The sequence below is a fragment of the Lissotriton vulgaris genome, chromosome 2_1, assembly GCF_964263255.1.
Source record: "Lissotriton vulgaris chromosome 2_1, aLisVul1.2, whole genome shotgun sequence".
Lineage (NCBI taxonomy): Eukaryota > Metazoa > Chordata > Amphibia > Caudata > Salamandridae > Lissotriton > Lissotriton vulgaris.
The window spans coordinates 1805880047-1805906780 of record NC_141687.1 but is presented as its reverse complement, the minus strand read 5'-3'; the positions used below and the strand labels follow the sequence as shown (position 1 = coordinate 1805906780).

The window sequence follows — 26734 nt, the reverse complement described above, 5'->3', positions numbered from 1 at the left end:
CTTCTATTGTGAATTTCCTTATTCGTCTTCACAAATGTAACTGTGATTAACACTGTTGGACTTTAATGACCTAACAACTGTCCCAATGAGGAGCAGTGGTGGCTGATGGCATTTGAAAGTGGTAGGGCATAAAAGTTCGGGATGAGTGGCCTGTGGCGAGCAAGCTTAGTGGCGTACAGGGAGAACATTTTGAGAATATTTTGAGAAAAAAAGTGGACAAATGTTGCATTTTCAAGCAAATTTGAGAAAGCAAGGAGGTTAATACGGCAATTGTAAAAAAGTGTAGTTCTGGCATCAATAAAGAGATTTCATATGATAATGATGTAGGTAGCTACCTATTCAGTATAACCACAGAACGTCATAAAAGACTTTGAGATTACAATGCTGAGTACCACACAGATTTCCTTACTTATCGATATACCTTTACGAATTAAATCTACTGAGGAAATACCAGTTATTGTGAATTGTTGGACTGGACACAATGAGACAGCAAGGAATAAACATTAAAAGGCAGTAGGGCACCCTACAAGGCACTGTACATCTCATTTAGGGAATGAAGAAATATGATCACATCACTCCCATCCTGATGATGAAATTCCATTAGCTCCCTTTGCTGGTCCACTACATCATCAAAACCTCCTGCATGTATTTGCAGAGTTTTATATAGCACTGTCTACACCCAGAGGTATCCGAGCGCTTTACATGAGGATTAGCAAGTAAAAAAATTACGTCAGTTACAGGAGCCTAGTATAACATAGGAAAGAAAACAGTCTTGCATGAGCTACTAGAGCATAGTTTAAACATATACACACATCCTATGGGGTATAGAAGGAAGAGGGGAAAGTAAAAAGGGGTTGGAATGAAGATAGGGTCAGGAAAGATCGGCAAGGGGGAAAGTAATTCAGGGGAAACAAAAAGACGAAGTGAAACTTAAACAAGCCGTCTGATTCGTTGGAAGGCGGGGGAGGACGGAGACACGGCGGCGAGACAAAAGAAAGTCTGTCCAAGGTCTGGCTGGGTAGGTGACTGCCGAGGGGGAGATCCACAGCCAATCTCCTCCATAGCTACCTGGGTAGCTCCACCGGGCATCAGCCATATTACTAGGTCTCTGCGGTCGGTAGAATATTCACAGTATTTCTCAGAAGTTGCTGAGGCTGGTTTCAAATTCAATTGTGGGAATTGGAGAATCGAAGGACCGCAGTCCAAAGAACCGCAGGTGTCTATAAAGGTTCAAGGAGAGGGTAGGTTCTAGGGGATTAGAGCTAAAAAAGCAATCCCTAGCCAGGGAGCTCCTGACCGGAGCACCTCACAAACATTGTAAATAATACAGCTGTTGTTCATGAAATCGTTTTTCTCTTTGAGAAACATTGCAGTAAATCACCCTGTCACCGTACACATGTTTTGGGGTGGTTAATTAATGGCACTGTAAAATTTACTTGCCCTGTATCACAGGCACATTTTTCAAGCCTGCAAGTAAATTAAATGCTATGTTTTGAGGCTGTGTGCACCATAGCACTTTAAAAACTCTTGTATGGGACGATATCTGTGTATGTGCAAAGGTGCATAAGTCCACAACCTGCCGGTGACTGGCAGCATAATGTGTGGATCAGCTGGGGCAGGGCCCATGGCAGTTAGACAGGCAGTGATATACTGTGTATGGGACGAAGGATGATATCTGACTTCTGCATGTCAATGTATGCACAATGTGTATGTTTCAGACAATGTGTGAGGCAGTCAATCATGTTTCACACACACTGCCTAATGGCCAGCAGCAGTAACAGCCAGACTCCAAAGAGACAGGCAAATGTGTGGCGGCCATCGCCTTGATGTCCGATATGACTCAGAAGAACATAGTCACACTTCAGACCTCCTGAAAGGCAGAAGACTCATGTTTGATAATATTTGATTTCACACTCACTGCCTAATGGCCAGCAGCAGTAAAAGCCACGCTCCAGAGTGACAGTCAAATGCTTGGGTGCGGCGGTCATTGCCTTGAGGCCGGTATGCCTCCGAAGAACCCAGTCACATCATGTATGTCCTGCAGGGCAGAGCATCATACCCACGGCCGCTTGTGAAAATCAGAATATATATGCCTCAGGCAGATCCAACGCAGCGTTTGCGACAAAGAAATTGGCAAATGCGATGTATGAAGAAAATCGCATCACAAAATTAAGAAATCGCTACATTTGCGATTCCTTAATTTTGCGCAAGCATTTAAGGAATCGCAAAAAGCGATTCCTTAAATGCTATGTAAGAAATAATAAAGTTTTGCGATCTCACACTAAGAAATCGCAAATTACCACCAACTTGTAGTTTGTGGTAATTTTCGAATTCTTTTACAAATCCACTTTTTGGCATTAGTAAAGGTGCCATTTGGCGCTCATACATGTATGTGCTCCATATGCGCATACATGTAAATTTCAGGGGTGCAGCAGGGTGTCCTTAAGACACTCTTGCACCCTTGAAATTATTCTCAATTTGCAATTAGCAAATTGCGAATCGCAAATTGAGAATAACTTCCCGTTCCTTCCTATGGGCCTCCTGGCCCATAGAAATGAATGGGAAATTGTTCCTTAATTGCGATTAGCAATTTGCTAATCGCCATTAAGGAATTTTAAGTAATCGCTAAAAAATAGCAATTTTCTACATACATCCCAAATTGCAATTCTAAAATAACAATTTCTAAAAAATCGCTATTTGAGAATCGCAAATGATGGTGATGATACATCCGCCCCATTGTCCTTTATCAGGTCCACTCAAGACAAACAATCTGAGATCTGAATTTTATGCTGGCACCGAGGAGGTAGACGTCATTGCTGCCTTGAAGGCAAGAAAGATTCTGTCACCAAAGCTCCTTTTCTGCATCACCACTGCACTTCCATGCCTCAGCATTCTCTGCGGCAAACAATTCCCACTTCCAGCCTTCCACTAAGGGGTGTGTCTGAGAAAGTGATTTGGGAGCAATAAGTAACAATACAGATCATTTTGTCTGCTTGGAGCAGAGCCATCTTCCAAGAGTCATAGTTAGGAAGGGCCAAGATGGAATATCTCTGACTCTGGTTAAAGACCCACAATGCAGTAAGTATCTAAACAGGTGCAGGAAAGCCGTATTTTAGTGAATGTGCTTTTTACCCATCAGATTTCTGTACACAAAAGTGCCGCTCTATACAGGATTTCATTTAGCAATTTTCTTTTCAGGCACCAAGATGATTGTAAACTATAATATTTATATATAATGTGTAGATTTTCTTCATGCACACTATCTAATTAGCCGTGTAAACACACTCACATTTGATATTATCACCTGCAGGCCTACATCAGTGAGCAAAGATGGTTAAGGGATTTTTGCTCACAGGCCTATTTCAGCAAGTATGACAGTTTCAAGCACTGGGATTGATCACATTGGGCCTTATTATGATGTCGGGTGGAAAGCCTCCGACCAGCTGTTAGAAGCTATCCGCCCAACATCGTAGGTTTCAGTCCAACCGGCGTATTACAATTACAGCATTTAGAATGAAGCCTGCTGGGGGATTCCCATGAGCTTCTGATGGGCTCAAAGAACCTGTCAGTGCTTCGGAAGGCACTAGAATCTCCTAATGACAGCGGAGCCAGGCTCTGCCCTGCTTTTAGGATTATTCTGGCACTTTCTCTTGCCCTTTCATGGTGGTCCACTGTCCATGAAAAGGCAGGCGGAAGTGACTTTTGGGGGCCCACAGTTGTACCCCTTCCCCCTTGACCCTCCGCTATGGGGTCCGGGGGCCTAAACATCCCTGCACTGTGTAGCAGGCACCGTGAGGTGCTTGCTACATGGTGCAGGAATGTTTCCAAATATTAATTTTGCTATGGCAGTTTGTGCTGATGGTCCTTTGCGCCCGCACACAAGCTACAATAGCAAAATGGATTCCAAATAAGTGGGCTACTATGTCCGCCCGACATCCTAATTTGGCCCATTGTGATTTATACATGTTCACTGACAGTAATAAATTATTTTTGTTTGCATGGCTGCTGCGAATCACACACACCTTGCATGTGTTCATGACATTATAAGCAGCATTATTCGCATAAATGCGCTTTACCCAAACAAATAACCCAAATTAAATTAAGACACTTCCTTTTTTGGTTAAGTCCAATTCTGCCAGAGTCACACATATTTCCTCTGCAGCAGCACCATAAACAAAACAGTGGACACCCCAGATTCAGTTGTCTTGTTGTGAGGAAGAGGAGGTGGACTCTGTAAAACTTACCTTCTGCCGTGAGGGGAACAGCTCGCTGTTGCACCAGGTCCTCCATCGCCGTGAGGGGAATGGCTTGCAGCACCAGCACCATCGCCTCAGCGAGGGCAGGGACTTCAACTCCCAGGTGCCCCGCTGGCCGTGGCGCGCGAGTGACGCCACCAGAGCGCCCGGAGGTGCGTGAAAACAGAGGATCACCTCTCGCCCAGCGAGTCGCGCGGGAGCGCCCGTGTGAAGCCCGGGCCATGGGTGGGCCCGTTTAAGCCCGTTCAAGACCGGTCTAGGATGGGACGGGCCACCCCCCTTTCAGCTGATGTGTGGCATTGACTTGTGAGTACACTGTATCTTTCTCTATTGCCATAGACTTGCTGGGTTTACATTCATGCCCCCTAAGGAGGCCAAGGGGAAAGCGGAGGTTGTTAACCTCACGGGAACTATGGACCAATTCATAACAAGGATGAACTGTGTTATTGATGAGGGGATCACGATTATGAAGCGACGTGTATCCCAGGACCTCGCCATTGCAAGAAGGTCTTCAATGGGAAATATTGCTAATGCCCGGACTCCTGTCCATCAAGGCCTTAATAGTGGCATTGGTGCATCACCAATTATAGAACTTCACACTTTACAGTTAGCATCCCATGATACATCGGAAGCTTCCTCTGGAGAACAGTCTACGATTTCTGAATCATTATTGCTTTCCCCCCATAAATTTCCCACCGTGCCCAATGTAGTTAAGGTCCATAACACTAGACAATTGCGAGAGAGAAATCCAGGGGCAATTCCCAAGTACAAGCAAGGGCTGTCAACTAACATTGGGGGGAAGAAAAAGAGAGCCCCAAAAAATACTAAAGCAACTCCAGCTACAATGGAGCAGCACGCTGCGGGTGACTCAGAAAGCCTAGCTCCACCCTTAGATGATCTAACACCAACTAGGATGGTGCATCAGACTGCAAGAGGGAGGCTAAGTCAAGGCGGCAGGGTAGGGGTGATGGACCCCGAACAACCCGCTATATATGACACACTTAGACTTCTCCTATGCCCACTTGAGGATAGGTTAGGTAAGATTGAACAGCACCTAAAAAGGATCGAGCTTGACTTTAAGGGAATCGCTAATTCCCTATTAAAGGATGCTACTTCCATGGCCGCCCAATTACTAGCTAAAGCCAGTGGAACTAATGCTCCAGTTGTCCAGAAGGACGCGGTAGCACTGAACGTTGCCCATAAGGCTCCAGTTGCACCCCCCAGCAAGGATCTAATTGCTGCCAATGCAAGTTAAACTGTCCCAGCATAATGTACCTAAGGTCAGTGAGGGTGGAGGGGTTCCCCTAGCCCAGACTCCCAAGGGGAAAAATATTATAAATTTACCCCCGGAAGTATGTCCATTTGTGGTAATCTTAGCAGGGGTTCCAGAATTGGGCAAGCATGAGGTAGAGTCCCCTACAACATTGAGGAACAGGGTTGTCCATTGGTTAAACATTACCAGACCACTGCCCTTACATATTGTTTGTAAAATACTTATGGTCCGAAGGGTGCCATGGATTGGCCATCTGGCCAAAAACATAAGGGGGGATTGCATTCTGGTTAATTTTAGTGACCCCAGATCTGTTGAGTATATCTGCAATTGGAGATACCCCAGCCCAGGAGCGACTATCCGCTCTCTTCCACTTTCTTATTTTTATCCCCCAGGTCATTTTACTTCATTAGCAGATGGGTGGACAGTGGTGCAGCGGAATGGGAGGCGTCCACCCCGCGGGGGTTGGCCAGGGCCATTCTTATCCTTGGACCCCATCCCTACCCAAAATCATTTCAACTGTTTGGAGGCTGTGGATTGACTCCAGGATAAGGTAGGAGTACTGACTAGCTCCTCTCTCCCCCTGAGTGGATGCTCCCCCTCTCCCTCTGTATCACTTTAGTCTCCGGCCCCAGAGTTACCAACTCTGGTTACAGCACCTCTGAGGGCTATTAACATTGGTAGTCAGGATTTACATCAATCGCCATGTGCTCTAATTTCCTGTAATGATCCCACCAATAATTTTAAACTTGTCTCGTGGAATGTGGCAGGACTGCGAAACAAGCTCCTATTACCGGACTGGAATAATTTTATTGATGGGTACGATATGTGTTTTTTTCAGGAAACTTGGTGTCTTGAACCCCTTTATAAGCCTGGTTTTTCTTGTTTTCATGTATCTGCTACTTCGGTTGGCCGTGGTCGACCCTCTGGTGGGCTTATGGCATGGGTGAGGATAGACCTTAAACTTGAGATTACTCACCAAACGTGTCCAACATTAAATGTTATGAGACTTTCCATCAAGGGCATGAATGGCATTACCTCTTGGGAATTTTTTATTGTATATGCTAGAGGCACCAAAGGGGGGACTAAATCCTCCACCATTTCCGTTCTCTCTGACTTGCTTAAGTTGTGTCCTTCTGATTCCTTAGTTCTGGTTGCTGGTGACCTAAATTGCTTGTTTGAGCCTCTAGCAGTAGATGACATCCTCTGAGTTAATGAGGAAGATGCCAGATGGGGCATTCCGTCTCTGTCACTTATGCCAGTCAAGAGATGGTCACCTGTTGTCATCCAATTGAATGCTCTAACAATAGAATCAGGTTTGAGAGCTGTAAATGGGCGCACTATCTCTGATGCTCGGGGGCAAACACATATAATAGGGTTTCCTGCAAAAGCAGAATTGACTATATATTGGTGGACAGGAGGGCTTGGAAGTCAGTGGAGGATATGGTCGCTATTCCATCAATAGATAGTGACCATAATCCCCTGTCCCTTACAATGGTGGACCTGTGGCACCCCTCTACTAGCTTGAGATTATTAACTAAGACAGTTGTTCCATCCAATTGTAATAGGTTTCTCAAATGGCCAAAGTTTATAATGGACGTGCAAAGATTGGGTGCATTGGAAGAAATCCTTAGTGAACAGACTCTAAATTAAAGCTCTCTGCAGCATGTAAGGACGTGGTTGGACCTGTGGCGGCAGAAACAATCTACGTTGATACAATAGATCAGATTTGTGTTCTGTGTTCAGTTCCCAGCAAAAAGCGCCCGACGAATGTCAAGCCAGTGCAGAAGTGGTTTGATAAAGAATGCAGAAAGAAAAAAAACAGTCTGATTCTTGCCATTAAATCTAGCAATCCAGATCTTGTTCGGCAGGCAAGATTACACTATAAACAAGCCATCACAATAGCTAAGAGGGAGTGGGAAGAATCCCATTGGGATAGCCTTAGAGCAGCAAGTAAATCCAAAAATGGTGAGCTATTCTGGTCTTTAGTCAGAAGATCCAATTGCTGCGATCCAGATCAAGTCCCCAACCACATAACGGACAGGGAGTGGTTTGAGCACTTTAAGAAACTGTATGGGGGTGATGAGCATTCGAGTACTCCAGGGCCCTCTTATGGCGCCATGGTTACTGAGTCTACCCAGGTTCCATTCACTAGAGTAGGCAAGAAAGAGGTGCTGGCTGCATTAACCAAGATCGTACCCGCTAAGGCCCCGGAACAAGATGGTGTACCGGGTGACCTTTTTAATGCCAACATCGAAGGCTGGGCCTCCTACTTTGCAATTCTTACGAATGCCTTGTTGGAAGGCTCACCGGTCCCGAACTCCTGGAAGGGGGCTGAAGTGATCCCTATATACAAGAAGGGCCCAAGGGGGGACCCTGCCAACTATCGCCCAATAAGTCTTATAGATGCTGGGCAGAAATTGGTTGGCAGGGTCCTCTTGGAGAGGATTCTCTTGTGGGCGGATGAAAATAGCATTATATCAAATTTCCAGGCTGGCTTTAGGGCTTGTACAAGCACGATAGACCAGGCATTCAGGCTAGTGCTTCTACACTGGAAGGTGGTTACCATTGGCAAAGGCGGTCTTTATTTGGCATTTATTGATCTGAAGACCGCCTTTGACCCGGTCCCCCGAGACCGCCTATGGCTGGTACTGGAAGAGATGGGGATTCCTTCGTCTATACTGAACCTCTTGGCTCGTATGCATGATGGAAATTATGCCCGTATTAGATGGGGAGCACAGGAGCAAAAATCGGATAAAATCCCTGTGAACAGAGGGGTACGCCAGGGTTGCGTACTGGCTCCTACACTCTTCACCCTATTTGTGAATGGTGTAGTCTCCTTTCTCCTCGAAATTAATGCTGATGCCCCGGTCTTGGTGGGTGATAAAGTCCCTTCATTAATCTTTGCGGATGATACGCTCCTAGTATCAAAAACTCCCGCAGTTTGCAGAAGCTGTTAGACCGCTTCTGCTTGTTTTGTAAGCTGAGGGGCCTGGCCATAAATACTTCCAAAACCAAGCTTCTTTATTTTAACCCGAGTAGATCATCCAGATCTACCTTGTCTCTTGATGGGGTGTCTCTGAAACGTGTAAAAGAGTTACTACCTGGGGATTAGAATCTCTGATAAACTTAAATGGCAGCCACATATTGATAAAATGGCGCTGAACCATAAGAGGGTAGTTGGAGTTCTGGGGAGGGAACATCGTGCTCCTGCCTTGGACATCTACGCTGCAAAAGCTGTAGGCTGCGCCCTATATGGCGCGGAGCTTTGGGGATTCGAATGTGTGGGTGCTTTAGTTACCGCAGAGAACAAGTTCTTTAGAGAGCTTGTCTCGCTCCCAAGGGGTACCCCCACTAAGCCACTCTTGAGTGATCTGGGTCGTCGTTCCATCAAGGACCTAGCTACTCTACACCCTCTCTTATACTGGGCCCGACTATGGCGTACTCCGGAGCTTTCAAGGTACGCTGACGGCCTAAAAGAGGTCATGAACCTTCAAGGAGCTCATAAAATTAGTTGGATAGTTAATATAAAGAAGCTCTTGCTGGCAACGGGCCTTTTAACAGCTTGGGAGTCTTGGGCACTGCTATCTAAGGCAGAAACTAAGCGGGCCTACTGGGCATGGGTTGATGACCAAGAGCAGAGGGAAACAAACCAAGGTAGGCTAACTGAGGCTTTCCGTCAGCACAAGCCTAAGCCTTGCCTGGAGCCCTATTTAGATTTAATTATGAAGCCTAGAGACAGATCTCTCTTTATGCAGTTCAGGTTGGGCACTCTTCCGCTGCACGATAGTACTAGCAAGTGGAAACCACTGCATCAAACTCCCGCTGACTGTCCAACCTGCAAAGGTGTTATTGAAAATATTGCTCATGTGTTTTTTGTATGCCCAGCCTATACAAAATTTAGACAGAAATGGCTTAAACCTGTGTGCCTGTTGCTTGGAACCAGGGACCACTCGGTCGCACTCAGAATACTTAAGGCTGATGCTGGTACAACCTTAGTGTGTGGGGTGGCCAACTTTTTGAGTTTGGCTTGGCTGATTAGACTGAAGGTCATACGATGAAATAAGCATAAGCAAAATATTTTTTTATATACCCATATATTCACAAAGCTGCTATAGTTTAATGCATTTTGAACTATTTATTGTAATATAAAAGGTTTTTATCTGTGAATTCTTTTAATTGTACTGTTGATGAACTGTCTTGTAATTGTAAATGTGCTTTTCTGATATTATACATATCAAAATAAAGCTTTGATGAAGATTCAGTTATCTGCTGAATCATCTATCCGAGACTCAAACTGATAAATTAAGACTGCTTCATACTGTCACAGACACACTTTGCAAAAGATGCATCATGCATGCAGGCAAGGAAACTACTTACTTACTGTGCACCACCAGACTATCTACCAGCGGCATTCCTTCATCTGAGAAGCCCTGAGATCTCAGCTCCTACTAGTATCCCACTTCCCTCTAAACAGCAAGCACTGGCTCATGCTGTGGGTGCGGGTGTGCTTCCTTCCGATTAAACGCAGTAGCACAATATTGTCCCTACAAATTATTTTTATTTTCTCAGCCAACACACAGCTCAGCCAATATACAATATATATTCACCTTCATCGTTGAGGGCAGGGCAGGGTATGCACAGCAGTAGAAAAATGAATCCTTACCGCTTGACAGTTTTTCTGAATCCCATATTGATATTTCCTCAACTGTGCCAAAAGTGCCAACGTTATTTATTTAACCACTTCCATGCTAATGACAAGGTCAACTCGTCATGGGCTTTACCTGCCCTGCGCTTATGACGAGTTGACCTTGTCACAAACAATGGGGTTCGTAAATGATCAGCGCCCAGCGGGAAAACCCTTAGCAGCCAAGGTGTTAATAATGACTACACTCACTCACTACACCTTCTGGAAGTTGGGAAACTCTAGTTAGGTAAGGTGCATTGTAACTCTAGGCGTGCATCGAACTTGTGACCAATAGCTCAGAGTTCGGTGCACAGTTGCACCCCTGTGACACCTGAGTCAATCTACATGCTACTTCCTTGCTGTTTCTGTTTGGAAACAGCATGAGAGCTGCACTGGGATTGGCTTGGTGAGGCACTGCCAACTCTCTAAAGGAGGCTTGGGTACAGTGGCAGCAATCCCCCAGGCTCCTTTCATTGTGCAGGTAGGCGAGGGTTCAATTGTGCATACCAGGCAGGTCGGAGCAAGGCACCCGGCCAACCCGACATACGCACTTCAACCCAACGAGGCCCAGCACCTGCACTGTCAATTACTGCCCAAATCAAGCTCCAAGTTCCTCCTCAACTCCCCCACCCCCTGTAAGGAAACTTTGTCCGGGCCATGCTGCTCACTGTCTCCAAAGAAAGGAAACAGTAAATGCAAACATTTAATATGGGACAAACAAACCTGTGTGACACCCCATGCCCCAATAAATAAATTGCCACTGATGAGGAGCAGTAATTGCCATGGTGTGGCTTTGGGAAAAGCAGCTCTGGACCACAGATAGAGGATGCTTTTCACTTGAAAAATAATGCAAATTGTTCTTGTGGTTGTAATAGATTGTGGACATTCCCTGTTTTCGTCACTATATTTGCAGATAGGAAGGACGGAATGCGTGAGAAAGTCATCCTTTTTACCTAGTCACCTCCATTTATTTCTGACCGATACTGGTGGTAACAGACTCTGACTATGCCCTGGACTTTGTTACCAGGCCCAAGGCCAGTGCTCTGATGAAAAAGGTACATGGTAAGTAGGTATAATTACAATTGGCAATGAGAGACCCCATAAGTCCCTAGTATATAACAGAGCAAGGGGATTCAAACTACCTTATACGTCCCTACTATATATAATAAGGTAGGGGAGTTTAGAGGATCAGTAGATTTCCTGCAGTGGAGTGTGCACTGCTGTGCACCTATTGTCCTTTTCAAAGGCAGCCTTGCTTTGCAGACTATCTTAAAACATAAATTACTTGCAAATTCGACTTTGGTAGGACAGGTACTTCTAAATTGGTAGTCTAGCTTATGTTTTTTACATATTCACCCCTAAGGTCTCGGGTGGGGTGTCTGGTAGCTATACAACGGGAGTTTATACATTTTGTTTTATACATCCAGATGAGGGAAAAACTACCAAATTTGATTTCTCCCATTGTAGATTATTAGCTCCATAGGCTAACATTGGAATATTTGATTAAATATTGCTAGGAGAGAGCTAAAAAATGTGGTTCAAAGAATTAAAAGATTGGCAATGATAAATCCAACTACTTGCCATGGAACTGATCATATCTAAAGGGGGCTGGATAAATCAAATTGGGCTTCAAAGAGAGAGTAGAACAGTAAGGAATGCCAGACCTACCAACCCCTTCTCCTGTACCCCAATCCAGATGGCAGGCTTAGGAATGGATTAGCAGAAGGTTTGGAGGGGGAGTCTTGATAGAAATTAGCCACTCCAGAAGGGTGGTTTACCTAGGTGTGACTCTGTTGGAGAGGAATCTCCATGTTGAATTTTAAAGTGCAGTACTTTTTGGGACAAGAAGATGCCCTTTGGGAGGAAGCTGTCATGCAGTTGAGTGGCATTTGGCACATCATTAGACAGGGGTACGCCCCTGCTTGTTGCCCAAGATCATTGAATAAATATGTGGGAGCTGCATAGCAACTCCAGTTTTCTGCCTGAAACTACAAGAAGATGTCTGCCCCACACAGGATTGCTCTCTGAAGGACTGCTCCTGTTGCACACTTGGAACGACAGTCCTGATGACTTTACCATGCATCAAAAAGGATTAAGGAGTGGAACCCCTCAAAAACTAGGTTAACAGATCTCCCAGCACCTTCTCCCTCAAGAAGTCCCCAGCCTGTAATGCACTGAGTGTACTTTTACAGAGTTGGCCAAGTGTAGTTCTAAACTTCCAAGGACCATCTCAGAGCTTCTAGACCCTTGGATTTGTGTTTTGGATACTTTGGACCTTCAAGAGGAACTTGAGGAAGAAGTTCCAGAAGTTTAGAGGAACTTTCGGAAAAAGCTTCATAAATGGACTGGCACGACGTCAAGAGTCCAGCCAGCTACATTCAACAGCGAACTGGCCTGGGTTTCAGGTTTGTCCTGTTGAAAGCTCCAGAGCTCCAGACTTCCAGGATTTGACCGGGGCCTCTCTAAAAATAAATCCAACAACGTTGCATCGAAATCAGCCTGCTGGAGGGGACTGCTCGATTTTGAGAGAAAATCCTCGAGAAAGGTTTCTAAATGTGAAGGTACAATTTTGATTGGGCCTCCCACTAAGTATATCCAACCAGGGCTCCTTTGCGTTCGACCTCAAACTTAGACTCTGTTCCGGTCTGCGTGACCAGATGTCCCAGGTTGGTGCTATATGTTTTAAGCACAAGGTGGTGCACAATTAAAAATTCATATCTCCGGTTCCCTATATTGGCTTTTTGTCATTTTGGTATCATTTTAAAGATGCAAATATTTCCTATCTTTATAAATTGGTGTGGGGTTTTTTATTGTGTATTGTGCTTACTTATTTAATGTATTGGTGTTTTAAAATGCTTGACATACAAGTCTCCTAAGTTAAGCCTGCCTGCTCGCAGCCAGCTACCAAGGGTTGACCCGGGGGCTACTGATTTGAGACCTTGAATTGACCTAATATTGCATTGGTAGCCTTATTAATAGCACTAGGTGCATACTTATATCTACCCCAATTAATGATCTACCTTCCAACAGAGGGTCGGATTACAATGGCAGTCCGCAACTGATGGCTCGCCGGTTGCGGTAGGACCAATATTTGCTAATCAAACCGATGCATTGCAATGTGTATGGTCGGAGTAACCATCCAACACTTTTCGACGGGCTCAAGGATCCCCTCAGTGCATCGGAAAGACCTCATAATCCCTTAATGACGACAGCTCTGCAGTTGGGTATTTTGATGTTGGTTTCTGACAACCATTTCACGCTTGCCTTACTGACATGGAAAGGCTGTCGGAAAGCGACATTGGGGGCAGGTCCGGACCTTGTCACTCCCATGCAATAGGGGCAGCAGGTCAGCACAGCAGAAAAGGAGTCCAGCAGAGTGGCAGTCCTTTCAGCAGCACAATAGTCCTTCTTCCTTGCAGATTTCCTCAGTTCCAAAAGTGTACTAAATTGGTGGCGTAAAGGGTCCACTACTCATACCCAGTTGTGCCTTTGAAGTGTTCAGATTCCCTGCCTTGGCTCCAGACTCACCACAGGGGGTTATGCAGCCTTTTGTGTGGGGACAGGACACAGCCTATTTTGGTGTATCAGCTCCTCTCTCCCGTCCTGCCCAGGATGGCCTGTCATGATTTAAATGGCCCATCAGTCACACATAAGCTCCCTTTGTTTTTGGCTATCTAGAAGGTATGCACCAAGCTTAGCTGTTATCAAAACCAAATGTGTATTAGAAACAGACTGATAGGCCCCATATGGTTAAATTAAGAAAATGCCACTTTCTAAAAGAGCATTTTCAGAATCACGACTTAAAATCTAACTTGACCATAAACTGTTGTGTGTCCCCATCAGCTAGGGGATGGGGAGGAAGAGTTCTGTCGCATGCGCTTTAGCCGTTGGAGATGCTGTTTAGCCGTGGGGTTGTGTACGGTCTTAGTGCCCTGTTCTTGGGGGGGTACTGTCTGATCATGTCTCCTAGGGGCGTTGGTGCTCGCCTTCTCCTGTGCCTGGAGGGGACCTGGGTGGTGTGGCTCAGTTAGGGCTCTCAGGTGCATCCGGGGGCAGAGCCGGTTGCTGCGCGCCTGCCCTATTCCTGCAGAACTGGTGCAGCAGCATGGACCATTCCATGTGTTTTTTGCGTATTCTCTGTGCCTCCTCCCTCCTAATTGTGTCCTCTTACGCTGAGCCCCATTTCTTAACTGCTCCCACCCAAGCCGTTAGGAGGGACCACTCAGGGTTCTCCAGTGCATAGCGATCCCGCTTTTAGCCAATAGTAGAGCTAGGGAAACACTGGCTTCCCAAGTATCAATGTCTTTGAGTCCTGTTACTTCCTGCAGTGTCTCGTGTACCATCTGCCAATATGGCCATAGTGTGGGGCATGACCAGAACATATGTACAAATGTTGCATCTGCAGATTGGCACCTCGGGCATACTAACTGCACATCTTGGAAAAAGGGCTGGAGCCTTGCTGGGGTGAGGTAAGCACGCTGCAATATAAAAATGTGTATGTTTTTGAAACAGGCGTTTCTAGATACCTTCCTCGGGAACTCTAACACCCGCTCCCATTCTTTATCGTGGAATGATCAACCTATTTCCTCTACCCACCTCAACCGGATCGGGGGTAGTGTAGTGGCAGTATGATCCCGAATCGCTTTATAGAGCCATGTGATTAAGTTCCACCCTAGCTCCATATGAAGAATTGCATGCAGTACTGGGTGCGTCGCTGACTCCCCTTCAGTGAGATCCCATATGCGGCGGCTGCTGAGTATTAATTGCCTGTGCAGTAGAAATAGTCCTAGGGGGAGACCTGTCTTGTCCGAAAAGCGGTGGAACAACGACTGTTGTCCATCTTCAAACAGAGATCCGACTTCAAGGACATTGTGATCTGTCCAGATTTGCATTGTGTGGGCAGTGTATTACCCTCCCTTTTTGGGCAGGCCGGCTGACAGGTATAAAGGGGTGTATAATGGGGTGTTGTCAGCGATGCGATGTATTTGCAGCATGCATGCCCGTGCCACCTACACCTGGATCGAGTGCTATGCTCTGGGCTGCGTTTTGGGAGCAGCATGCGGCAAATGGCCGGTATGGACATAGGGCCCTCGTCTGTTGCCGTCTCTACTAAGTGGTGCCCCGCCGTCCACCTAGAGAGCCACTGCATTTGCGCAGCATAAAAGTATGCCTCTAAGGATGGCACCCCTAATCCTTCCTGGTTCATTGGGAGTTGCAGCTTTGAGAGTGCGACTCTGCGACGTTTGTCGCCCCATGTGAGGGAGCACAGCAGAGTGTCTAGTTTGTGAAAAAAAGAGCGCAGGGGAATAACAAGAGTGTTTGCAAAAAAGTATAGAAATTGCTGTACTAGGATCATTTTGGCCAAAGCAACCTTGCCGATGGGTGCTAAGGGCAGTGCCTTCAAGAAATGTACCCAAGTTCTGGCTCCTAGCAGAGTTCGGCGGTGATTGCCCTCAAAGAGGTAAGCCGGTGAGTTATAGTGTCTGATACCGAGGTATCTCGGACCACCAGCGCTCCATATTATGCGCGAGACCCTGAGTCTTAACTCCTGTGGGGGAAGGTGGGGATTTAGGGGGTATACAACAGATTCATCTAGTTGACTTTTAGCCCTATTTCGGCTACAAAGTCTGAGAGAATGTCTCCTATGGGGCTAAGGTCAGATTCTATATCTCTTATGTGAAGTAGTAAGTCGTCCGCGAACATTGACACAATATGAGTGGCTCCTGTGGGAAACATCCTTTACAACAAAACTTTTACAATGCAGTGCTTTTACAACGCAGGTTTTACAACGAAAACCATTACAACACATTGCACTGGGGGGCGCTCTAGGATAGGGAATAGTTTTAATTTACTATCCAACACCTTCCCTACTATCCACGGGGACTGGAGTTGGAATAGTAAATTAAACTATTCACTATCCAGCACCCCAAAGCGCTATGCATTGTAACAGCATGCGTTGTAAAAACTGCGTTGTAACAGCATGCGTGGTAGTAATGACATATATCCGGCTCCTGTAGTTGGGATGCCCCATGCATCCCCCTCTCGATTACCAAGCCGTATTCTGGAGGTGGGCTTTGTGTATAATAGCTTTATATATGCCCTGAAAGTGGGGTCTATTCCCATTTGCCCCAGCGTTTCAAAAAGGTATGACCACACTAGGGTATTGAGTGCCTTCTCGATGTCCAGGGTCAGGCAGGCTGCTCTGGGGTAGTGGTCTCTGACCTGATCCTGAACCGGAAAGTGCCTGCAAATATTCTGGGACGTGTTTCTGCCCGGCATGAACCAGTTCTGATCTTGGTGTATAAGTGGCAGCAGTAGAGGGCCCACACGGTCCGCTAGGATCTTACCCAAGATCTTGCAGTCATTGGAAAGTAGCGTAATTGGTCTCTACGAGGCTGGGCGCGTCGGGTCCCGATCACGTTTCGAGATTGAGGCTATAAGAGATTCTCTCAATGAGCTTGGTAATTCTCCCCCCTCCAGGGCTGCCACGTACATAGCGGTCAGTCGTGATGCCAACTGACTAATGAAGGTGTGATAAAATTTTAGGGTAAACTGTCCATCCCCATGGTTTTATTTGAGGCCAGTGCGTGAATCGCCTGTTTCACGTCTGATTACGTGATTACCTCTTCCAGGAGGTCTCCGACTTCTCTCAGAATCTGTGGCAGTGTAAAGGGATCTAGGAATCGGGCAAGCACATCTTGAGTGTCTTGCGCAGGGCACTGATAGAGCTTTGCATAATAATTGCGGAAAAGTCGCAAAATGGCAGACTGGGCTGTCACAATACCGCCTAAGGGGTCCCTAATTTCAGTAATTGGGCGGGTGTCTTTGTGTTGAGGGGCCAACCAGGCCAGAAGTGTGCCTGATCTGTCCCCCTCCCTGTGTCTTTTGGTTGCGTATAGATTCAAATTGTAACGTCGTAAGTCCACTAAGCCCTCCTCATATTCTATTTGAGCCTCCGCGACTTGTGTGTGGGTTGCCTTGCCCGCGTATTCCGCTTAGTCAGCAGGGCCAATCGGAGTTCTGCCTTTCCGAGTCTTCGATTAAGTGCTCTGGGCACTCCGGTTATTTGCCTGATACAGGCTCCCCAAATTACGACTTTAAAATAGGCATGGGCGGAAAATCCGTTCCGATCGCGGATTTTGCGGATTTTCGGGAAATCCGCAATCCGCAAGATTCGCGAATCTCCCGCAAAATCCGCAAATCCGCGAGCAGCGGATTTTGCTCGCACTGCTCGCACTGTTCGCGTGAGTTCGCGTGAGTTCGCGCCCCGCGAATAAGTGCAAAATTGCAGAAATACGATCTTAGCAAAACTGAAAGTAACTACTTACCAGGTTCAAAAGTTCAGGCTCATCATTAGTAGCCATTTCCTGTAGTGCTTCCTGAGGGGCCCCTCCAGAGTTCAGTTGCCAGTTGAAACTATTATGTGACCCTGCTCTGAACCTCAGAATAGTTACACATATGCCACAAAGGTCCTGAATTACAGCTAAGGGAGACAAGCAGGAGCCAGGCTGGAAGTTAAAATCCATTAATCAGCCCCTAATTCATTATTGTCAGTTGGGGCAGGGCAGGTGTTGTAACTAATTTTGCAACAATGAAAGCACTTAGCAAGTGCAAAAGATCACTAATCAGGGCGCACTAAGGAAGCAGGTGCCAGCTAAAAAAATATTCTGTGACACATTAATCAGCCCCAAATTAATTCAGGTCACTTGAGGCAGGGAAGGTGTGCTTTGCTTTGCCGAAAATAATGTACACTGGACAACCAGAGGGTGTGGTGATGAAACAGAGGGTGGCATGGGTGGGCCAGAGGGTGGCATGAGTAGTCAGAGAGTGGCAGTGGTGACAGAGAGTGGCAGTGATGAAGAAGAGTGTCCCAAACAGGCTGGACACGTAGAAACAACAAGTTCGCGAAACTTGCGGCCCGACAGGTAAGTTCGCAATTTGCGAAAGTGTACAAAACCCTCGCGAACTGGCAGAAACACGGGCGAACACAAAAAAAAAAAAAATCCGCAAATTCGCGGGAATTCGCGGATTTTGCGGATTGCGAATCCGCAAATCCGCAAAATTCGCGAACGCGAGATCCGCAAAATTCGCTCATGCTTACTTTAAAAGCGTTCCACTCTAACGTTCTGTTGAATGCTGTGTTTGTGTTGTTCTCAAAGTATTCTGTGATGCTATTCTCGTGATTGTGAAAGAATACTGGGTCCTCTAAACAGTTGCAGTTTCCAGGTTGGGACTGGTGGGTGAGGTGGTCTCCATCTTAGGGTTAACAAATGTGCGTCATGATCTGAAATTACTCTTCCGAGATAGTCTGTATATTGCGTCATGGGTAATATTTCCAGCGAGCATAGAAACTGATCTGGTCGCACCCTCAGGTTGTGGGGCACTGAGTGGTGGGAGTATAGTATAGTGGTCGGGTTTTGAGTTCGCCATGCGTCAGCTAAAAAACAATGTTGCACCCATAGGCGGAATCGTTCTGCGTGCGCCTGCGCCGGGGATCACGAGCTCGCGGTGTGATAGATCTAACACAAGGTCTAATACACAATTTTAGTTGCCTCCTAACACCCATGGCGTATGTGTGAATTTTGGCAGAACTGTCGATAGGGAGTCCCAGAATTGGCCTTGTTCCAAGTTTGGGGCATAGATGCTGCCTATTAATAGAGGTTGCCCATCTAATAACCCTTGTAGAAATGTGTACCTCCCTGCACTGCCCACTAACCTACGTGTTTCTTTGAATGGAACCCGGGGCCTAATCCATATCATCGCCCCCTGGGCAAACGTAGAGTAGGTGGTGGCACAAAAAATACCCCTCCAACGCTTCTGTATTCGGTCTAGTTCTTTTGAGGTGAGTTGCGTTTCTTGCAGCAACAGGATTTGTGCCTTTTGCCGTTTTGCGTATGAGTACACTGGATAACGATTTCTTGCTGTGTGCATGCCCCTGACATTGAAGGTCAGAAAGCTAATATCTGTTGTGCTTGACATGGCTTCTGTTAAGCTCTAGGGGGCCAGGAGAGTAGGCAAGGAAAGTTTTGCGTCTCATTCTCCTCCCCGCCCATCCCGAATGCTGATCTGGCGTATTGAGGCGCCTGCCCCGAATATGGTTATGTTCGGAAAGGTGTAAGGCAACTGGCAGATGCAACAACTAAACCTGCGGAACCGTGTTCCAACATTACGGACCAATCAAAACTGGTGATACGTCCAAACTGTCTGGGTTAACTGCGTTCTAAAGTATTGTGGGGGGTGTACTCTGCTGGTTTTTTAAGTACATGGCCTTGACTGTGTGTATAGGTCGTGGGTTTGACGTGCACCAGGTTAGTTACTGGCAGCTGCATTCATTATCCAGGTACTGGTCGATGCTGCTGTGTGTGCGTGTGGTGTACAGTTTAGGAGGAGGATCGATCTTGGCCAGCTAGTAATTATAGATCGGTGTGACGTCGCTGGTGTTGGCACTGTTGTAGAAGCTGCATGTGTGTGTGCTATTAGGGGGTGGATGGGTTGTGAGCAGCCGGCTCATACGAATCAGAGTGTCTGCCATCTGGGGGGTCACTAATGGGGGGGCTATCGAATCTTCTCAGGAAATACTGTGTTTCTGGAATTGTCCTCAGACGAGAAGATATGGGGGCCTTCTTCTCTGTCTGACACCGTTGCGGCAATGTCCAACTGGGCTGCTGCCTGGATGGTCCTCCTTCGTTCTGCCATTTTCTCCCCACAGCTGGGCTACGTTCTTGCTGCTTCTGCCTCGAGCGCTCTCGGTTTCCTCTAGTCCCTCAACCCCTAAATCTCCGTTTGCAGATTGTCTCCCATTGTGAGCAGCCTGGGATGTTTATCTCTGCCCACTCAAATACTGCCTATGGGTGCGTAAAGAATTTGGTGCTCCTATTGTTTATGACTCGAAGACAGGCTTGGAACAACAGTGAGTTTTGTATTCCTTTTTGGCGGAGCATTTTCTTTGCTTCTATGAAAGTGGCTCTTTGCTGTTGCACTGCTTTAGAATAATCAGAAAAGAGCATCACCCACTTGTTTTTGTCTTGAAGTTAACCATGCTGTCTGGCCGCTCTTAGCACGGCGTCCCTGTCCCTGAAATGAAGAAGCTTTAGGGGTAGCGGTCATGGGAGTAACCCTGGGGGGTCGCCGAGCCTGGACTCTATGGGCCCTCTCTACTAAGAAGAAAGGTGTGAGTTCAGCATCCAGGGTGAATGATTTGAACCAGGTTTTGATGTATCTTTCAGGGTGTGAACCTTCTGTGCCTTCCGGCAGGTTTTTCACTCAGAGGTTGTTGAACCGGGATCACCCCTCCAAATCGTCCATGTTCTCCTCCAACAGAGTCAACCGGGCTTGCAGATTCTGTATACTGTTCAGCTGTGTTTTAGTTAGTGGTTGAAGGCTGGCCAGGGTTTTTTCCCCTTCTGTTACTCTGTCGGTCAGCTTTCGGTGATCGTCACGCAATAGACCAAGTTCCGAGGACATAGCCCGAAATCTATCCTCCATTGTGATACAGGAGTGTTCTATTGCAGCCAGCACTCTGTCTAATTTGTTGGACATTGTTTGTGGTAGGGCAGTATTCGGCATTTGAGTTTGGTCCTGGTCTAACAAGGGCTGCTGACGTGATGGGGCGGTTGCCTGCATGCCATATGTTTGGTGCTGCTGCCCCATATTGTAGTTGCTCCGGAGCTTCGCTGTATTTGCAAGTTTTTTCAATTTCCGACCAGTCTCCTCCTTCACAAAAGGGTCCAAGAGCTGCTATTCCCAGAGGGTGCCGGCCAGTGGAAGACTAACGGCTGTCTTGTTCTCTGCCTCGCTGGCTCAGATCTCGGTGGGGTTCTCGTACTGTATCTGCCTCCGTTGTTAGTAGCGATTGATGACTGTCTCCAGAGTGTGCTCTAGATCCATGGGGTAAGGATCGCTTTAGTGAGGGATATTCAGTCTCTGGCCCCACTCGTTTCTGCAATCTCCTGACCGCGGCCATACCGTGGTGTATCTAGTTACTCCTAAGTGTAAGACTTGCATTGTCAACAACACAGTCTTGGGCCAGTGGTTGCTGTGCTCCCGCTTCACCTGGGCACCCCCTCTCACCTGCCTGCTGTTGGGGTCCCGTTGTGTGTGGCCACCGTGCTGTGACGGCGATGAGGTGGTAGGCCGTAATTGCTGATGGTGCAAAATCGCAGGCACTGAGAATGGCAGTGACGTCCTAGGGCCTGCCTCTAGGGTTGTCCGTTGTAGCCCCGGCATCAATTGTGTGGGTGCTCCAGAACTCACTCCGTACCTGTACCAAAGGCTCCGCTGGCTCGCGGCAGGCGACTGACCTTTTCAGAGCCGCTCCCTAGTCAAAGTCCTTTACTGATCAGCTTTGGGACAGCATATTTCATGACTCGGGCCTTCCCAGATCCTCACTCCTCTTTGCAAGCCTCAGTGCTAGGGTTGGCGGTGACTCTGTTCTCCCCGGCTGTCGCAGTGTCTAGGTCCTGGCGTAGGTTCCCTTGGGTTGATCCGGCTATAACTACGTCTCTGTCATGCCCGCTGGGACGCAGTTCCCAACTCAACAGTCCCTTGGCAGCTCAGAGGCGCATGCGAACCGGCTCCGGCAAGCACCATGTCTTTTCTGGGGACCTCGCCCTGCTAATTGTGCCTCCTGGTGAATAATCTTCCAGCAAATCATATTACTGCCTGTTGCCACTCCCCTTCTTGTTTCTAGCGCTTCTAGCGCTCCCTCAGTCTGCTGCTTTTAGTTGTCGTCATTGTGTCTTTTGCTGGGGTGTGAGGGAGGGGGGTATTTCATGCTTTCGTGGGACCGGCCTCCCACTCGCCTAACCAGGATCTCCCTTCACATGCCGGCTAAGATGCCAGTTACACTCTGCCCACACCTCTAAGACGCTCCTCACCTGTGGACGAATGCGCAGCCGAGCCCAAGGCAGCTCTCAACGGGCACCGGGTGTTTCCAGGGCTCCGCTCCTCACCATCTTCCCTGCAGTGGGATCGCAGCGCCGGGTGCCGCCATTTTGTCCTGAGCTTGCTCTCACCCTATAACAGCCTGATCGGTGGAGCCCGCTCTCTGATTTTGGGCTCATACCTTCCAGATCATTGCCGTTTTCAGTTGGACAACTGGGAGGGCCAGTGATCAACCCCCAATGTGCAGGGCCGGCAGCCAGAGCTCTACAAAAGCACGCCCGCCACCTTTGCTGGCATCGCCATGCCCCCTCTTTCATCTATTCATTTAATTACTATCCCTCCAAATGCTTCTCCCTTCTTTTATGTTCTTCTTTCCAGTACCCTGTGTGGCTCAACATATCCCACCTCCTCTTCCTCACTCTATTTTTCAATTGCTTCCTCTGGTCATGGTCTAGGCTGTGTTTGTTCTTTCTCTCACTTCTACTTTTATTTTTTTTATTTTCAAATGCCGTTGTCATGTAACCTCACTAACTCTTGCTCACCTTCTCATCTTTTCCACTGCCATGTCCATCCTGATTTAGTTGTTTCTACTGTAGGAAGGTGGAGTATTATGTGGTGATGTTGGTTAGGCTTCACCATCTAATACTATCACAAACCCCAACAATGGTAAATGGATTCATCCTAATAAATCCTTGGCTCAGTCCTGATAGTGTGGCAAAGAGCATTAAGGCTTTACTAGAAGAACATGTGCTAAGCATTTCAGAGTATCAACACGGACGATAGAAAAGCCTGAGTGCTGTTTGCCACCCTACCAGTACTGACCTAAGGATGTGTTAGTGTGTGTCTAAGGGCCATCTTTGGGCTTTATGATAGTATTACATGGTGAAGTCTAACCAGCATCACGCCATCCTACATTGGTTTTACAGTTGTGGGGATCCAGAACCTGTGCTTCACTTGATGCTGTGGGACCACTTGGTCAAATGTGGGGTTTTTTTGACTGAAAAAATCCACTAAATTGAATTTTTCTGTGTTTTTAAAAAAATGTTGTAAATTGGATTTGTAGGGATCTGGGTAGACCCCCATCTCAATAGTACATTTAAAAGACTTGGGTAAGTTAACATAAGGTTTCAAAGTTTTTGTTTACATTTTATAAAGGCCCTAACCTTCAAGTAAAATGTTGTTACAACGGAAGCTGGTAGAGTTCTTGACTTGTCAGTCATCCCAGCCCTGAGGATCAGTGATCTGATGGTTTTATGATAAAGCAAAGGGCATTAGCTATATAGCTACAGCCTAAAAGAAGGAACTTGAATAACTCCTCAGCTCCTATGAGGAAGAGAGAATAAAGAGTAAGGGTCACTCCCCAGAAGAGGATCCTGAAGAGGATGAGGCCCTGGCCCAAATTAATAGTGGTAGGGAAGAAGGTGAAGGCCAAAACTGCCCACCCTTCCACATGCCCCCCCTCACCGGTGGGAGTGACAGGAGTCACTGTAGCCGATAGGAAACCCGGTGGAAGAGCTCGATATATTCTCACTGGAGTAGAAAAAGTTTGAACTCGAGGAAAGGAGACTAGAGCTTGAGGAAAGAAGAGTTAAGATGGGCTTTAAGACCAAAGATAGTGACAGCAATGCAAGAAGAGAGAAAGAGGAATATTTATACCCTGACATCCCCAGAGGGAGTTGCCTAAGTATAGTGATGGTGATGACATTGATAAGTGGTTTGCAGTCTTTGAGAGGGCCTGCACAATGAGGAGGATAGGTTGTCACCTCTGCAGCTCTCTAATTTAGGAATTATTCGCAGTAAAGGTCAAAGATAGACTGTTGACCCTTAATGAGGAGGTAGCTGAGTCCCATCAGCATATGAAGGACACCCTGATGGAAGGATTTGGACTCACTACTGAGGACGCCCATAACGTCAAAACCAGACATAGGTAGACTTGGTGGACTCTTCATTCAAAGCACTAGAAGGCTGCATAAAAGGCAATGAGGTGGATACCTCTGATGAGATTTATAATTTAATTAATGAAGGAGCACATTTTAACTAATTGTACCACAGAAAAAAATGCATCAGCATTAGTGAATTCCAAGTTGTCTTCTTTCAGAGAGCTGTAGAGGATATATGAGAAATGGGTCAGAACCAAGGTGTCCAGAAAGACCCATGGTAGGCGTGATCACAAAAATGGTGCTAAAACTTAGCAGCAGGGAAAGGAGTTGAACAAAAAACAAGACAAAAAGGAGTTCTTCAAATGCACTAACATTCTGCTCACAAGGGTAGGTCCGAGACTTCTCTCAGCCCAAAAGCAAAGTATATCAGGGTAAAAACAGGGATCTAGCAAAGGCTTTTCGGTTGTGTTATGACTGTCATCAAGCAGGTCATTAGAAAGGGAGATGCAGCATGCTCCAAAAAGTCCCCCAGTGGTGAACAGTCCAAGGGATTGACTCACATAGGAGTGGAGTACACAAGTATTCTGGAGAAGCCTAAGGCTACTTAAGGTTCCCTGGGTGGAGTGGATATTGAAGCCCTCACAGTCGTACCTTCAAGCCTGGAGAAGTATAGGCAAAGGCTTAAAATCAATGGGACTGATGTAGAGGCTCTGAGGGATACAGGTGCCATGGGGGCAGCAAGACTGGTTTCCCCAAACTAAATAATACCTGGTGTTAGTCCCAGATGACTACTGCTGACAATGAGATTAAACTCTATTTGATAGCCTTAGTAAGTTTAGAGTGTGTATGGTTACTAGCCCAAAGAAGGTGGTTGTGACCCTTGCCATCCAAGTGTAGTGTCGGTTGGGAAATGATCTGGAAACCTCTCAGTGGAAGTGGAAAGGAAGGCTCATGCAGAAATGCTGGGTCTCCCTGAGTGGGTGTGTGTTAGCACAAGTGCACAGATAGCACATCAGGGAAGTCAATGAATCTTGGATCCAGAAATAGTGGACCAAGCTCCAAAAGTCAAGAGAAAGGGTTAGTAGTCTTCTAAGGCAGCTTCTAAGAGGTCACAGGACCAGGGGGAGAGTTCTCTTGAGGGAGATGCCCTGATGCCTGAGGAGGGAACTGCAGCACATGGAGTCTGGCCTGACCTGGCAGAATTTTAAGTGCAAGGGGACTCTCCAGCTAAGACCTATGCGAAGGTCAAAAATAGTACCCTAATCCTGAAAGCTTTAGGCATCAAGCTGCAAGGCAAGAGGAGGGTGATATCAGTGGTACCAACAGGATCTACTGGGAAGATGGGCTTCTGTAAACCGAGGCCAGGGATCCCAAAGCAGGAGCAGCAGGAGAGGTGTGGTCCTCCAAATGCACATTCTGACCTTGACCCCTGATAATCTGTTAGCTAGGCATCTGTGGCAAACCAAAACCAGGGACAGGTTGGTTGCCCATTTTTGTAGGTTCCAGACGTCTGAAAAAGTGATGTTTTGTCACTCCTATGTGACTTGTCAAGCCAGTGGCAAGACAAGCGCACAAGAAAAGGCTCCCTTAATTCAACTTCCAGTGGTTGGAACTCACTTTGAGAGGATTGGGAATGAAATTGTTGGTCCCCTTTACCCTCAAACTGCAATCGGGAACAGATTAATTCTAGTGGTAGTGGACCATGCCACTAGGTACCCAAAGGCAATTCACCTCAGGACTCTGACTGCTCTGGCAGTAAAAAAAGGCCCTCTTTGTCATCTTATCAAGGGTTAGGTTTCCTAAATAGGTGGTCTCTGATAGAGAGCTAATTTTCATGTCTGCATATCTTAAGGTTATGTGGGATGAATGTAGATTGAGCTAGAAGTTCACCACCCCCTATCACCCTCAGATAAAAGGTTTGGTTGAGAGGTTTAACAAAACCATGAAAGGCATGATAATGGACCTCCCTGGAAAAATAAGGAGATGGGATGTCTTATTCCTTATTATTAACACAGCCCTTGATGTTTGTCACACATAATATATGTATCTCAAAGGGCTACCAACCCCCTAGCACATGAGTCTTCATTAAGGGAAGATCAAGCTCCAGTACCCAATCAGAGACAGACCCTATGCCCAGATGTGATATTTTGAACAAGCCCAGTGACAAAGGACATATAGAACCAGTTCATAAAAATTATATGAAAATATAGAAAGTGCCTCATGTACGCGACCACCATGAACCTGTTGTCTGTTACTCACCAACTTGCTCGCTTTATGATCATCGGCAAGTTTCCTATAATAATGGGAGGAACCAAGACCAAGACTAAAGCTAATAGTGCGTCTTGTGCACACTTGTCTTCTGTACAGCGTAAAAAACATTTCAACCTCCTATAGGTTCTCATTTAGGAAGACATGGCTATGCTGTCTTTCTAGCAAAAAATATTTATTAAACATGAGTCAGATATGGCATATAGCATATGTCTTTATATTATACCCATACTCATGATTAAAAACAAAGTCACATGTTTAGACCATTTTATTGTGAACTGTTAAGGTCAAGCATGAGTGCCATAATGATAAAGGTGCTCTGACCAAGCATTATTATTTTCAGCATGTGTTGCCACAAACACAGTTTTTTACTGGAGTAGTATAATTCGTACACATGCCTCACAACAAATGGACCAAATTAGTAGAGGACATTTAAAAAGGAATGCATAGATGGAGGGTAGGGCAAAAGAAAGTTGGTAACTACCCCCAC

At 46.5% G+C, this 26734-nt stretch overlaps 1 protein-coding gene across 1 annotated transcript in view; it reads left to right on the top strand.

The window, feature by feature from the left end:
- The window catches only part of LOC147733302 (receptor-type tyrosine-protein phosphatase eta-like), a 526406-nt gene that overhangs the window by 175842 nt on the left and 323830 nt on the right, over window positions 1-26734 (top strand). The gene's annotated exons all lie outside the window — the stretch shown is intronic.